Genomic DNA, 17,280 nt, shown 5'->3' with positions numbered 1-17,280 from the left:
TTAATCCCCTTAGCCTAGGCCAAGGGTCAAGATCACTACTCAAAAACTATAGAGGGTATTATATCAAACACCTAATGTGCAATAGAGTAAACATCACAAAATGCTAAAATTAAGGAGACCCATAACTTCATAAGCGAGAAATCAATAGTAGCGAGCAAGATCAACATGAAAGAAACATCAACATCAAATTACATTAAATGTAAACCAAATCCAACATGAGTTCATCATCACAAAAGAAACCAAAATGAGAAATTCACATTACAACTAAGAAAATCAAGATGCAGAATTGAGAAACTATAAAAGAAACAAGATGAAATCAAGTAATTAACTCAAGATCCAAGATAATTTAACCTAATCCTAACCTAATTCTAGAGAGAAGAGGGAGCTTCTCTCTCTAGAAAACTAACTAAAGGCTCATGTTGACTAACTAATTGCTCCCCCTTTGCTTGGACTTCAATTCTGCATGAAATACACTCAGAGACAAGTTGGATTTGGGCCTGGGCAGCTCAGAAATCGCCCCTAGCATTTTGCCTTTAAGTGGGTCACGTGAGAGTATCGGCGCATACACGTCATGTGCGCGTGCGCGTCGATTGGCTATTTCTTCACCCACGCGGACGCGTCTTGTACGCGTGCGCGTCTCTATGCAAAACCACTTTTGCGCGCGCGCGCCTTTACGCGTGCGCGCCCATTGATGCATTCCCAATCTTTTTTTCTTCATGCATTCTCCACTTTGTATGCTTTTCTCCTCATTTCTTCCATCCAATACTTTCCTTATTAACTTGAAATCACTCAACAAACACATCAAGGCATCAAATGGAATTAAAGTGAATTAAAATCATCAATTTAAGGCCTAAAAAGCATGTTTTTACACTTAAGCATAATTCAAGGGAGAATTACAAAATCATGCTATTTCATTGAATAAATGTGGAAAAAGGTGGTAAAATCTCCTAAAATAAGCACAAGATAAACCACAAAATCGGGGGTTATCACCCACTCAATATGTTCTTGGTTGTCAACTCCTTCCTCACTAACCTCTTCCTCCTCTTCCCCATCACTAATATCATAGCATGGAGGTTGTGAGAAGTCTACCTCCATGTCTTTCTCAAACTCAATGGGGAGAGGCTCATTAGGATCATTAAGGGGATTGACCAAGGAGGACAAAAAATCATCGATGATGGAATTCTCATCTTGATCAACTCCCTCATATCTCTCTTTCTCTCCTCCGGTTCACATATCTCACCTTCCTCCTTATGTTGTGCTTCAAACCTTAGCTCCCCTTCATCCATTTGACATTCCATGCTCTCCTCTTCTCTACGCCCTTCAATTGCTCCTTCACATCCTCCAAGAGGAGGGCCTTGATAGGATGAGCGTAAAAGACCCAAGCGGTTCACCGCTTCGGCTATGGTAGTTACGAATTGCCCTTGAGTCTTTCGGAATCTTTCTTACACTTGGAGAAAGACTTGAAGGTCTTGATGGTCATGGGCTAAGGGTAGAAAAGCTTCATATTGTGGTGAAAAAGAAGGTTCATAGCTTGGGAGAAGAGTGGTATATGTGGGAGGTGACTTATGTTGGTAGGTGTTTTGAGGTGGTATGTAAGAATGTGGTTGTTGGTATTGGTGTGGTGTCTGAAAATATGGTGATTGAGGGTTATGTTGAGGGTATGGGCTATAGGCGTATGGTGGTGGGGGTGCATAATCAATATGAAATCCACCATATCCTTGGGTTGGGTATATAAATTGGGAAGGGTATGGCTCATTGTAATATAGAGGAGGTGGCTCCTTCCAAAATTGATGCTCCAATCCCATTATGCAATCCGAAATTGAGGTTATCAAGCCCTAAATATAAGCACAACCAAACTCCAAACCAAGAGGGTGATAACTCATAGAGAAAATTGAAAATAACAACTAAAGACATCAATTAACAAAATAAACAAAATCCTAATTACCAACAAAAGCAAACAAGCAACCAAAAAATTTCTATTTCACACTATTCACATATTTACAACAACCAAAACTATAACACTCATGATGCTAGTTCCCCGACAACGGTGTAAGACCCAAGACCTTTGAAAAGTCGTATTTTGAACTAATTCTAAATTATATATTTATTTATAGTTTTAATTTCAGAAATTATTTTTATTAAAAATAATTAAAGGCAATTAATTGGATTTAAAATAAATTAATATTTTTATCCAAACTCTATACCTATGGATTATTTTCCTATTTATGATTTAAAGTTCTAGAAATTCGAAAATAATGAGATTTGGCTATTTAAATTAGAATTTTGTCTAATTTTATAATTATTGAATTATTTTCTATATTTAAATTATAAAATTGGTATTTATGAAATAATAAGAATTTTATATAATTTGATTTTAGATAATTTAATTTATATCATTTAATACTTTAAGTTAAAGATAAAGAGAAATTAATTATATTACCATGAATTTTCAATTAGAGTAAATTATTGAGAATTAATTAGTACTTTCATACCACAAATAATATTTTAAAGAAATTTTAGAGATTAAATTAGTTTTTCAAATATTAATACTTTATGCTCCAATTTTATTAAAATTACCAAATTATCCCTATACCTAATTTTTACCAAAATCCTAAATTACCCAAAATTCCCAAACCCACACTCTCCTAACCCTAATTTTATTACACTTTTCCCCCTTTTCTCCTTGTCTCAGCGCCGCAATACCCTTTCCCTCAGCATTCCGTAAACCAAATACCCTTTCCTCAGCTTCATAAAATCAGGAAAAAGAAGAAAGAAAGAAAGAAAGAAAGAAAGAAAAGGAGAAGAGAAATAGGGAGAGCAGAGGAGGGCGGAGAAGACGACCGCACTGGCGCGCTGGGCCTCACCGCCGCCGTCGCATCATTGTCGGACCGTGGAGAGAGGGCGTTTGTGGAGGGAGCTATGAGAGAGAGAGAGAGAGACGAGCGCGAGCCAGGACTAGGAGGGAGAAGCCACCGCCGTGCATCCTCGTTGTCGTTGCTGGAGATCTGGCCGTCGATGGTCCATCCACGTCGTCGCTGAAGCTTGAACGCCGTTGCAACCACCGCGTGTTATCATCTTCAAATCCGCCGCCATGGAGTCGCGTTGCTGGGCTCGCCGTCGTTCTGCCCGCGCAGCTGCTGTGTTGTCGGAGCTCCTCACCGTAGCTGATGGCGCCGAAAACTGCCTTCCAAGCCTGTGTCTGTTGGTAAGCCCTAACCCTGCTTCAGCTTCTTTATTTGTTAAGTTTACCTTTACCGTGAGAGTTGTCGCTGAGGTTGTCTGTGCCAGGTGATACGGTCACTGCGAGTTTCTCTGCTGCCGCTAGAAGGATCCACTACAGCCTCCTCTATTCTTGTCTTTGAATCAGCGCTTCTCTTTTCCAGTTTCAATCCCAATTCTGCTATTTCTGAATATGTAACTCTTCAACCCTTACTCTGCTTCCATTTTGGTTTCTTAGTCTTTTTCTATTCTGAGTAAGGAAAACCTATGTTTCTGTTTAACACTGTTGTTCTGCCTTCCCTATTTGCTGATGGAATTATCATAGGTGATAGTATTAATGGTACTAACGAGCTATTTGAGTTGCTGCCGCTGCTGAAATTAACAAAAAAAGGGGATCATCGCGTTTAAATTCGACGGGTTTGACTAACTGAGGTAGGGTTTTCTTAAAATCTATTTTATATTACAGGGTTGTGATAAATAGATAATGATGTAAAAAGATATACTTTTGTGATTATATTTGTCTTGTGGATGTGATGGTTTGTTGGACTGGATTATTGGGTACTTGATTGCGTGAGTGGCGTATAGTTGTTGATAAAAACTGGTTTGAAAATGTTAATTACTTGATTATTAAGAAAGGTGGATTTTCTTTGTTTTGGAGTTTACTTGGTAAAATAAATGAATCGATTTTGGAAATAATTTGAGAGATGAAAATAAATTGGTTCTGGGAGCGGTTTGGTTTTGAGTTGGTCTGATTTTATAAATGATTATTATTTGAGCTGATTTGATTTTAGAACGAGTTTTATTGTTGGAATTAGTTTGATTTGAAAATAAATTGATATTGGAACTTGTTTAAGTTTGGAAAATGTTTGAGATTTGGAAATGGTTGAGAAAAGGTTTGAGAAATGTTTGGATGGGACCCGAAAAAGGGTGGCAGTGTCCGAGTTTTAGAGGAGATGCTGCCGAAATTTCATAAAATTGGAAGTTTTATTTGAAGTAATTAATTAAAAAGATTTGTTCTTAAACATTATATGTTTTAAGATTGTTTTATTTATCAGAGAAAGAATTATGTTTTGAATTGGGATTGTTAAAGGATGGAATGGAAAAAAGGATGATGAGGATTTTCTTTGAAATATGGTTTTTGAATGAATTTGAAAATGAGATTTGGATTGATGGATGATTATGATGTTGAGAATGTTGAGAATGTTGAGATATGAACTTTGAATTATTCACATGGCTTATGAATTTGAATTATCTGAGATACGAGGTTCCCTGGATAAAGTACCATGGCTTGCCACCATGTGTACCAGGTTGAAAACTCGATACTCTATTGACCCTATGACGTAAGTGTGACCGGGCACTATATAAATTCCCGGGAATGATACCACCATTGAGCAATATTGATTATTTGAGAAAAAAACTATGTATAGACTCTTGGGGATGCACGTCGGGGGACAGTCTAAGGACAATTCAGACTTGTTGGGTTGGATGGATAACCGACAGATGAGCCTCATCAGCCATAGGACAGGCATGCATCATATGCATTTGTATGCTTTGCTTGGGTTTGAACTTGTTTTGGTTTGCCTAATTGCTAAATTGTTCTTAACTGCTACTTGAACTATTTGATGTAACTGCTACCTACTTGTGCTTTCCTTGTCTGTCTTGCTTGTGTTTGTCCTGGCGTGCTACATTTGAGAATGAACTTTGGTGCTGAATTAATGATTGTATTATTTGATTGCGTGGTTGGTTTCTGATTGAGATTTTCTTATAAGAAAGGAAAAGTTTCGGATTTCGGAAAGATTAAACATTGTTTCTTTGAAAAAGTTTTGAACGATTACCTACTAGTTTTTAAAGGATTCATAAGGCAATGATAATCACTGAGCATGAAAATAATTTTCTTGTTAAATATCTTCTTATGACAACTTTGAAACTCCGTGGTGAGACCATGTGGTTAGGTTCTCACCCCCCTACAGCTTTACCTTTTCAGGAACCAGATGAGGAAGCATTATGGAGAGTTATACTGCGTTTGGTTTATATATGTTGTTGTATTAATTAGATTATTTTCTTCCCTCGTCTTTGTTATTACAAGTTTGTAAGAGGGATAGGAGTTGTATATTTTATATGTATATTATATTATGAGTTATTATGTAAGGAGTCTTGTATATGAATCTATGTCTGCTTGTATTTTTCTTAAGATAAAGTATTTATTTCCGGTTTTCAAAGAAATTAGCGATACAGTGTCGAGTCACAGGCTCCTATTTAAATATTAAGTATATAAAGTAGTTGTAATACTTCTTGTTATCAGAATATATACAATAGCCAATAACATAGCACCATTGCAATCCTCGACAACGGCGCCATTTTTTTTATGTGTGAACTCTTGTGATGGTATAGAATTTCCTCAATTGGATGAATTCTCGTTGCAAGTATAGTTCTACACCAACAAAGAATCCTCACATGCAAACATTTTGGTTATCACAAGTACAAACCCCAATAAAAATTTACCGAAGTATTTAGACTTCGGGTTGTCTCCCTATGAATTGCAATGAAGTGTATGCGTATTGGCTATGAAGGGTTAAAAATGGGGTTTGGTTGATAAAAGGGGCAATAAAATAAATGGCAAGAAAAGTAAATCAAACAAGCAATTAAAGAAGCAAGATAAAGGACTCTTGGCTGAGACTTAGGTAATTGAGATCACTATCCTTATCAATAATTCAAACATTGATAATCATATGGAACCGAGCTCATTAGGTCTACTCACTAAAGCCTTAAGTACGTAATGTCTACTCTTAGGCTTGGAGTACGTCAAATGGCTTGATCAATATCAATCCATAAGTCCCAACCTAGCTACTAATTGACTTAGTAGTAGGCTAGAGTCAATGGTTATCAAATTGATCTCCAAGGGTTCTGGAATCACCAATTTAATGAAGCCCAAGGATTCAAGATCACTCAATCCCCTTAGCCTAGGCCAAGGGTTAAGAGAACTACTCAAAAATCTATAGGAAGCATTATATCAAACACCTAATGTGCAATAAAAGTAAACATCACAAAATGCTAAAATTAAAGAGACCCATAACTTTCATAGGTGAAAAATCAATAATAGCAAGCAAGATCAACATAAAAGAAACATATAAACATGAAATTGCATTAAAAGGAAATTAGATCTAACAATGTTCATCAACATACAAGAGAGCAAAATGAGAAATTGACTTTGCAACTAAAGAAATCAAGATGTAGAATTGAGAAATCGTAAAAGAAACAAGATGAAATCAAGTAATTAATTCAAGATCCAAGACATTTTAACCTAATTCTAACCTAATTCTAGAGAGAAGAGGGAGCTACTCTCTCTAGAAAACTAACTAAAGGCTCATGTTGACTAACTAATTACTCCCCCTTTGCTTGGACTTCAATTCTGCATGAAATACACTCAGAAACAAGTTGGATTTGGGCATGGGCAGCTCAGAAATCGCTCCCAGCGTTTTGCCTTTAAATGGGTCAAGTGAGAGTATCGGCGCGTACGCGCCAGGTGCGCGTGCGCGTTGATTGGCCGTTTCTTCACCCGCGCGGACGCTTCTTGTACGCGTGCGCATCTCTATGCAAAACCACTTTTGCGCACGCGCGCCTTGTACGCGTGCGCGCCCATTGATGCATTCCCAATCTTTGTTTCTTCATGCATTCTCCACTTTGTATGCTTTTCTCCTCATTTCTTCCATCCAATACTTACCTTATGAACCTGAAATCACTCAACAAACACATCAAGGCATCGAATGGAATTAAAGTGAATTAAAATCACCAATTTAAGGGTCTAAAAGCATATTTTTACACTTAAGCATAATTCAAGGGAGAATTACAAAACCATGCTATTTCATTGAATAAATGTGGGAAAAGGTGATAAAATTCCCTAAAATAAGCACAAGATAAACCATGAAATCGGGGTTTATCAGCGTACGCACGGGTGCTGGAACTTCCAAACTCCATTTCTTCATGGTTTCTTCCCTTTTGCATGCTCTTTTCCTCACTTCTTCAACCCATACTTGCCTTGGAAACCTAAAATCACTTAACAAATACATCAAAGCACCAAATGGGATTAAAGTGAATTAAAATTGACTAAATTAAGCACAAAAGAGCATGTTTTCACTTTCAAGCACAATTTAGGAAGAAATCTCAAAAGCATACTATTTAGATGAATAAATGTGGGTTTATGTGATGAAATCCACACAAATCAAACCAAAATATATCGTAAAATTTGGACTCATCACCTATTAACATAAAGCTTCCTTCTCAACATAGAGCTTCTCTTTCTCAATGTAAACCTTCTCTTCATTCCTCTATCTCAACATAGAGCCACTACAAAAAAGGGTTTAAAATGGTATTTATATTATGGCGGTTTTAAAGAACCGATATAATATTCGGATATTATGGCATTTTATAATGTTACCATAATTAATTTTTCTAAAATGGCACTTTTTGGTGATTTTGGTGGTTTTCAACCACCATTATCGAAGCCATTATTAAAAAAAAAAGGCCGAAAACCAAGGAAAACCCTAACGCTTATCTGGTGAAAGTGAAACCCGAAAAAGTGAAGCTGCTCCAACGATCTTCTCACGGAGCTCTCCAGGGACTGAAACGCGAAGTGACGATCTGTGTGACAATCTTCTCCAGTGACTGCTCTGGTGATGATCTTCTCAGCGGTGTTCTCCGACGATCTTCTCAGCGACGTTCTCTGAAACGAAGGTATGACATCTTGCGTTCTCCGACGATCTCCTCTAATGACGATCTTCTCCGGTGACATCTCCTCCAGTGACAGCTTCTCCAGCAGCGATTTCCTTCTGCATTTTCCTTCTATGATGATATCCTCCAACGATGATCTTCTCCGGCAACATCTCCTCTAGCGACGATCTTCTCCGGCAACACCTCCTCCAGTGGCGATCTCCTTCGGCGACATCTCCTCTAGTCGCAATCTTTTCTGGCGACTTCTCCTCCAGTGATGATATCCTCCAGCTTCCTCCTTGCCATCCTATGTGTCTTCTCCGCCAAAATCCTCAGTGCCTCCCTTTCGTTCTAGATCGGTAGATCAATTTTCTATTTTTTTTACATTCTTGGGTTCAAAAGTGTGATTCTCTGCTTTTTGATACTGTGATGAGTGTCTAATTTAATACGAATATAGATAAATTAAACAAGAAGTACATTATTTAGATTTTTTTATTTAAAAAAATAAATGTATTCTCGTTGCTGTGTGAATGAATGCTTATGTTGTGTTTGATAAATGTGATGTAAATTTTGATAATGACAGTGTTTGATGATGGAAACCAAGCACAAGAGAATAGCTTAGTTATACTCTGCTTCTGCTTTTGCTCGATAGGTAGGAATTTTGTTTTTCTTCTGTTTCAAAATTGATTCAGTATCATTTTAAAAATTGATTACGTATTTTAAACAATAAATCAAAAGATAAGGTAAAATCACATGAGTATTAAGTGTTTGATCCTAATATATGGAATTTGGCTTGCTTTTTATGGTTGATTTTGATTTTGGGTGACTTTTTGCTTTTTGGTTATAATTATTTATTATTATTATTATTACTAGAAGCCTGATTACCACACTACTAATTTTCTCCCATTGAAGGTGTAGTTTTAAATTTTTGAAGATATTGGTATAATTAGACATTAAATTTCATGTTTGAAAGTTTGATAGATAGGAGTAGTTTTGTTGGAGATAAAAATGAGAGGGATAGTTACTATACTGAATGTATTTATGGACTTGAGAAAAGATTTAATACAATTAACAAAGACCAAAAGGTAGTTATTGGACCCAATTCTCTTTCTTATATGTAATATATTTATATGTATATGGATATATAATAAAGATTAATATTAATATGCATATTTGAGGCTGATGTTGATGTGTCTTTGGCTTGATTCCCCCACCCTCTCTTTTGGCTTGATTCATTTTTAAAGTGAGGTTCAGTGTGATTTGCGTGTCTATTTCTTTTTTTAGGTGTTAAAGTTAGGAAGCAAGTTATGTTAGATGGTCCAGTTAGCTATGGAAAGAGCATTGCACTTGCAATGCTTGTGCATTGGGCTAGGGAAGAAGGTTGGCTGGTTTTCTATGTCCCTAGAGGCAAGGCATGGACTCATGGAGGATTTTTCTATAGGCACCCGCTAACTGGTCTGTGGGATACTCCTATACAGGCTGCAAAGGTCCTCAAGGCAAGTATGCTAATTTCTTGCTTGTTAAATTGAATAATATCCCCGAGGTACTCTTCAATGGTAATTCCATTTGTTAATACGTTAAACAGAAGGGAAAAGAAGGAAACAACATGTGTATTTTATTGACTAGTATATTAACAAATCAACAATAGATCAATTTACAAATGGCTTCACGGTTGCTTAGGAACTGAGCAACTTTTTGCATTATCCAAATCACCTTATAGATTGCCATTTCTCAGGGATGTATTTGTATGAGGCAACTTTCTTTCTTTTACGAGTTATCGCCTTCTCTTTTCCAAAATACTTTGACAGCATTTAAGTTTACCTCTAACTTAATTATGCCATGGATTTAATCTATTGGTGAATGACAAAATTTTATTCACAGGGAATTTTTGAAAAGCTTATGAGCAATGTTGTTAATGCCTAGGCACTGCACTTAAAAGGAGTTGTGTATGTAGCAATATTTGAAATGCTTTTATGATTTCAGCATCTAATTTATAATTAAAGTTTAAGTGTTGTTCTGATATATCAATTGCACCTTTATGCCTCTATTGAAATTTATATCAATTGCTGCTCTAGAAAAAAATTTTAAGACTGTTGAAATTAACGATTTACCAAATTAAATTTAAGACTCTATTGTGATTGAATTTGTTTGTTTTCCATGTACAGCGGTGACCACACAGTAAAGATAATTGATTGTGAAACTGGAAGTTGCATAAAGGTGCTAGTTGGTCATAGAAGGACGCCTTGGGTGATAAGCTTGTAATCTGGCTTTTAATAGTAATTTATTGAATCTATGTCATTTTATTTCTTTTGGTGCTTATTGTATAAAATGAATCCTCTAGCATGAATTTTGATAAGATATGCATTTAGGAAGTGACAGTTCTATGAAATTTAGCACAAAGTTTTCATTATTATCCATCAAAACCATGGGATGCTGTTCAAATTGTGTGATTTTTTAATATTTTGTTATTTGCTTACTGAATATTGTATCCTAAATTTGTATTTGAATAATTTGTTCAAGTGGTTAGTAGTTGTTAGTTTGAAGGTCGTTCTCTGTTTCTGCCATGGATATGGCAGCACTTGCACCTTCTATTTTGAAGGTTTAATTTCTCTGTTAATATTTATTTTCAGAACTAGTTAATTTAGAGATTGAGATTAGGGTTCAAAATTCTGTTCAGGTCTTGCTAAGAGAATTGATGCTTCTGGATATGTTGTTTATGCTATGGATTACCCAGGTTTTGGCCTTTGTGAAGGCTTACATGGTTACATTCCAAAATTTGATGATCTGGTTGATGATGTTATAGAACAATATACATAAATCATAGGTTGGACATACTCTTAATTGGTTCTTTTAATCTAATAGTTTCAATTTAGAAAGTGCCATAATATTGTCACCATATATATCTTTGTATTTTAATTGACAGCAAAGCCTAAGGTTAGAGAGTTGCTTGGATTTCTATTTGGGCAGTCAATGGATGGAGCCATTGCCCTTAAAGTTCATTTGAAGGAACCAAATAATTGGGATGGGGTAATCCTTGTAGCACCAATGTGTAAAGTAAGCTCATCCCTCTGTATATATAGCACTTGAGTTAATTGTTAACTAGCTTCATTAGTTTCAACTTCTGAATTTGTTTCAAAGTTTGATGATACCTTTGGAATTTGTTTAAGCTTTTGTATCTTATATTTTCAAGTGTTTTCAATCTTTAACAACTCTCATGTGTTGTTAATTTTATATATGCTCATCGTTAAGAGGTTTCTTACAGGTATACAAATAGGCAATTTCAAGTCTCAACTGTGATTTTAAACTTCTCTGACCAACTCTCCTATTTTGTTAACCAATGATCATCTCTTATAATTCCCTCTGGTTTGCTGTAGGGAACAGCGTTGGTAGTCCTCGCCAGACTTGTCGTGGCCCTGAAATTAGTCGGAGGAAACTTAGCTGATCACAGGTTCCTCTTCCTTGGGGCTGGAGAGGTAAAAGTTTTGAAATTGGGCAGCCAGAAAGAAGATACACAGGAAGAAATAAGATCATGATATTATGTTATTTTTCTTACTTTCAAGGTATTAGCTAAGCTAGTTACCTCGTTTTATGTATGACATGTATGCGACACATTGCTAGAAATTGGAGCCAATCGACATTTAGAATTAAAAAATCATGTTATATTTGATAGTTTATTTGTATTGTAGTTATTACCTTTGATTTTCAATACTAAAAAGTTATATATTATGTTTAATACTTTATTTATGAATTACGTAATATTTTGTTTATGGGTTATGATTTCTTGTTATTATGAATTTTAAACAAAAAAATTATTTGTTTAACACAGTAAAAACGACGGTTAAAACTACCTTTCTAAATTATAAAAAGTGTCATTTTTACCCGGTAAAAAGGCAGCTTGTAACTGCCATTTTAAACAACATGAAACGCCATTTTAACACGGCAAAAATGGCGGTTTCAAATGTCATTTTAACCAATAAAAATGCCACTGTTAGGGTAAAAACGGCAATTCAAAATGCCGTTTTAACCAACCAAAAATGCTGTTTTAATCCGGTAAAAACAGTAGTTTCAAATGCCATTTTAACCAACCAAAAACGCTACTCTGCTAAGGTAAAAATGGTGGTTCACAAACGCCGTTTTAACCAACCAAAAATGCCATTTTTACCCTGGAAATAACGGCGGTTTGAACCAACCAAAACTTGCCATTTTATTTGGAAATAATGGCATTTTGAACCATCATTTTAACCTATCCAAAAACTGCTGTTTTAACCCAAAAAATTGTGGCAGTTTTCTAAAAACCGCCGTAATAACCAGAATGGCGCCTAGAATTACGTCGCTTTCTAAAACCATCGTTTCTGGTAATAATGGCAGTTCAAACCGCCGTAAATACCCAAAAAAACTGCCGTTTTAACCAGAATTTTCGTAGAGGAGCTTCTCTTTCTTAACGTAAATTTCTTGTAGTTCCTCTCTGATCTCGTCGTTCTTCTTTGTTTTCTTTTTTGATCTGTATTTCATTTATCTTCTTCCTATTCTTCTTCATTTTCTTCTTCAATTTGCATTGAATTTATCTTCTTCATTTTTAGATTTTAATAGCATATCAAAACAATGAATGATTCAACTTCAAATCAGTTGAATGAGAGCGATTTGGATTATTCTTCTAAATGGAATCAAGCAAACGAGGTTTGGATTATTCAATTTTGAATTGAATTGAATGGAATGCAGTCGCTAAATTATAGATGATTAGTATTGTACATTGGTTTTATTTTGATAGCATTGTACATTTCGCTAAATTCTGAATTTAAATTTATATAATGACAATGTTCGATTCATTTAGTATTGTACATTGGTTTCGTTTTGATAGTATTTCTCAGTTCATTCTAGACGCATGTGTTCTAAATTTGAATTTATATAATGGACATTGTTTGATTCATTTAGTATTATACAATGATTTCGGTTTGATTATATTTTTACTTCATTCTAGACACAGGTGTTATGAATTTCAATTTATATAATGGACAATGTTCAGTTCATTTATTATTATACAATGGTTTCACATTGATAATATTTTTGGTTCATTTTACAGTCCATGTGTGTTGTGGATGAACAATTTGTCTCAAAAGTTGGGATGATTTTCAAGACACTAGAAGAAGCTGAAAGTTCTACAAAGATTATTCCAAACTTGCTGATTTTTCTACCAAAATAAGGAACACAACTCAGAAGAGAGATGAGATTAAGAATCAACTAATTACATGTAATAGAGAGGGGTAGTGGAAATCCAAGATATCTCCAAGTCTGAAGACAAACCCCTCAGCTGGAATAAAGTGTCCAGCTAGGATTTATGTACATATATTGAAGGATGCCGATCTTTGGATCATTTCCAAAGTTGTTCTAAATTATTCACACCCTTGATGTCCAGATGGAGTAGAGATGCTCAAACAACACAGGGAGCTAAGCATGTTTGTGTGTCACACCATTGAAACCAACGAGGAAGCCGGAATCAAACTGAGTAAAACATATCAGTCATTGGTAGTAGCAGTGGGCAGTCATCGGGAACTATGTTTTATCGAAAAAGATGTGAGAAATTACATTACAAGGGAAGTACATAATGTTTCTAAACAAGACAATGCTAAAGAATTTGGCAAGTACTTATTAGGAATGAAAGAGAAGAATCAAAATTTCTTTTTCGAGCTTAACTTTGAAGGTGATTAATCCATCAAAAATGTATTTTAGGCCGATGCAAGGAGTAGGGCTGCATACGAGTATTTTGGAGATGTTGTTTCAATTGACACCACTTACAACACCAACAGGTATTTGGTTCATTTGGATATAGTTTTAGGTTCATAGAGCCTACACATTTCGGTTCATAACTGTGTGAGAGTGTCCATTTATGCAAGTACAATCTAGTTTTTAGTTCTTTTGTGGGTGTGAATTACCACGGTCTGTCCACACTTCTCGGATGCGCTTTGATGAAAAATGAAGACATCCAATCATTCAAATGGCTATTCGAATGTTGGCTTCATTGCATAGAAGGCAAGGCACTAAAAGGGATTCTTACAGATTAATGCGCATCGATGCAAAGGGCTATCGAGATCTATATGCCAACAACAGTTCACCAGTGGTGCTTTAGCACATCAGGAAGAAGATTCCAAGCAAATTAAATGGCTACAAGCGACACGAAAAAATCGAACAAGAGATGAGCAATGTTGTTTGGGACACGTTTACAAAAGACGTATTCAATAGAAATTAGAATAATTTTGTCACAAAGTACGGTGTTAGAGGCAATAAGTGGCTTTTAGGTAACCGAGATTTTAATTCAAATTATTTGATGCTATTACTATTTTGGTGAAAACGAGTATAACGTTTGGTTCATCCTTGCATCTGTTTTTGGTTCATTCTGCAGAGCTATTTGAAAATTACCATTTACAGATTCCAGTTTATTTGGATTACCACTTTTGGGTCAGGATGAGAAGCACACAAAGGAGCGAGAGCATGCATGCATTTTTTAACAAGTTTATCACACGCAATAGCTCCTTGATTCAATTTGTGAAGTAATACGATAATTGCCTAGCAAGCAAAGAGCAAAGAGAGATTGTAATCCAAAAACTTGGTACACACGATTGTATTCTCAACTCCTTTTCACAACTCCACACAACTAACCAGCAAGTGCACTGGGTCGTCCAAGTAATAAACCTTACGTGAGTAAGGGGGATCATCGGCTTGAAGCAAGCTATGGTCATCTTGCAAATCTCAGTCAGACAGATTCAAATGGTTATGGGATTTTGATAATTAAGATATAATTAAAACAGAAAATAAGATAGGAATACTTATGTAATTCATTGGTGAGAATTTCAGATAAGCGTATGGAGATGCTTTGCTCCTTATGAATCTCTGCTTTCCTACTGTCTTCATTCAATCATTCATACTCCTTTCCATGGCAAGCTTTATGTTGGGGGATCACCATTGTCAATGGCTACCATCCGTCCTCTCAGTGAAAATGGTCCAAATGCGCTGTCACCGCACGGCTAATCATCTGTCGGTTCTCGATCATGTTGGAATATGATCCATTGATCCTTTTGCGTCTGTCACTACGCCCAACACTCGCGAGTTTGAAGCTCGTCACAGTCATCCCTTCCCAGATCCTACTCGGAATACCACAGACAAGGTTTAGACTTTCTGGATCTCAGGAATGGCTACCAATAATTCTAGCCTATACCACAAAGACTCTGATCGTGAACCAGGAGGCTAAGAGATACACACTCAAGCTATTGCAGATAGAACAGAAGTGGTTGTCACGCACGCGTTTATAGGTAAGAATGATGATGAGTGTCACGGATCATCACATTCAACAGGTTAAAGTGCGAGTGAATATCTTAGAATAAGAATAAGCTTGAATTGAATAGAAAAATAATAGTACTTTGTATTAATTCATGAGGAACAGCAGAGCTCCACACCTTAATCTATGGGGTGTAGAAACTCCACCGTTGAAGATACATAAGTGAAAATAGGGTAGACATGGCCGAGTGGCCAGCCTCCCATGGAGGTATCAGAACATAAAAGTTACATAATGTGTTCCAGAGATGTAAAATAAATCACTAAAAGTAGTTTTTATACTAAACTAGTAACTAGGGTTTATAAAAATGAGTAAATGATGCAGAAATCCATTCTAGGGCCCACATGGTGTGTGCTTGGGCTGAGCATTGAGCTTTACATGTGTAGAGACTTCTCTTGGAGTTAAATGCCAGGTTGCAGCCTGTTTGTGGCGTTTAACTCTGGTTTGTAACCTGTTTCTGGCGTTTAACTTCAGAATAGGGCAGGAAGTTGGCGTTTGAACGCCAGTTTGCATCATCAAAACTTGGACAAAGTATGGACTATTATATATTGCGGGAAAGCCCTAGATGTCTATGTTCCAACGCAATTGAGAGCGCACCAATTGGGTTTCTGTAGCTCCAGAAAATCCATAGGTCAGAATCCAACAGCATCTGCAGTCCTTTTTCAGTCTCTGAATCAGATTTTTGCTCAGGTTCCTCAATTTCAGCCAGAAAATACCTGAAATCACAGAAAAACACACAAACTCATAGTAAAGTCCAAAAATGTGAATTTTGCATAAAAACTAATAAAAAAATAGTAAAAACTAACTAAATTATACTAAAAACTACCTAAAAACAATGCCAAAAAGCGTATAAATTATCCGCTCATCACAACACCAAACTTAAATTGTTGCTTGTCTCCAAGCAACTGAAAATCAAACAGGATAAAAAGAAGAGAATATACTATAAATTCCAAAATATCAATGAACTTAGCTCCAATTAGATGAGCGGGACTAGTAGCTTTTTGCCTCTGAACAGTTTTGGCATCTCACTTTATCCTTTGAAGTTCTGAATGATTGGCATCTATAGGAACTCAGAATTTAGATAGTGTTATTGATTCTCCTAGTTCAGTATATTTATTCTTGAACATAGCTACTTTATGAGTCTTGGTCGTGGCCCTAAGCACTTTGTTTTCCAGTGTTACCACCGGATACATAAATGCCACAGACACATAACTGGGTGAACCTTTTCAGATTGTGACTCAGCTTTGCTAGAGTCCCCAGTTAGAGGTGTCCAGGGTTCTTAAGCACACTCTTTTTGCTTTGGATTATGACTTTAACTGCTCAGTCTCAAGCTTTTCACTTGACAAGTTCACGCCACAAGCACATGGTTAAGGATAGCTTGGTTTAGCCACTTAGGCCAGGATTTTATTCCTTTAGGCCCTCCTATCCATTAATGCTCAAAGCATTGGATCCTTTTTACCCTTGCCTTTTAGTTTAAAGGGTTACTGGCTTTTTTCTCTTGCCTTTTGGTTTAAAGAGCTCTTGGCTTTTTCTGCTTGCTTTTTCTTTTTCTTTCTTTCTCTTTTTTTTTCCTTTTATTTTTGCCATTTTTTTTGCAAGCTTTTGCTTTTTCACTACTTTTTTTGCTTCAAGAATCAATTTTATGATTTTTTAGATTATCAATAACATTTCTCCTTTTTCATTATTCTTTCAAGAGCCAACAATTTTAACATTCATAAACAACAAATTCAAAAATATGCACTGTTCAAGCATTCATTCAGAAAACAAAAAGTATTGTCACCACATCAAAATAATTAAACTAATTTCAAGGATGAATTTGAAATCATGTACTTCTTGTTCTTTTGTGATTAAAAACATTTTTTATTTAAGAAAGGTGATGGATTCATAGGACATTCATAGCTTTAAGGCATAGACACTTAAACACTAATGATCATGTAATAAAGACACAAACATGAATAAAACATAAAGCATAGAGAACGAAAACAGAAAAAATAAATAAACAAGGAGATTAAGGAATGGGTCCACCT

Source organism: Arachis hypogaea, chromosome 12, assembly GCF_003086295.3.
Source record: "Arachis hypogaea cultivar Tifrunner chromosome 12, arahy.Tifrunner.gnm2.J5K5, whole genome shotgun sequence".
Classification (NCBI taxonomy): domain Eukaryota; kingdom Viridiplantae; phylum Streptophyta; class Magnoliopsida; order Fabales; family Fabaceae; genus Arachis; species Arachis hypogaea.
The sequence above is the reverse complement of the archived record's forward strand: the minus strand, read 5'-3'. Positions refer to the sequence as shown.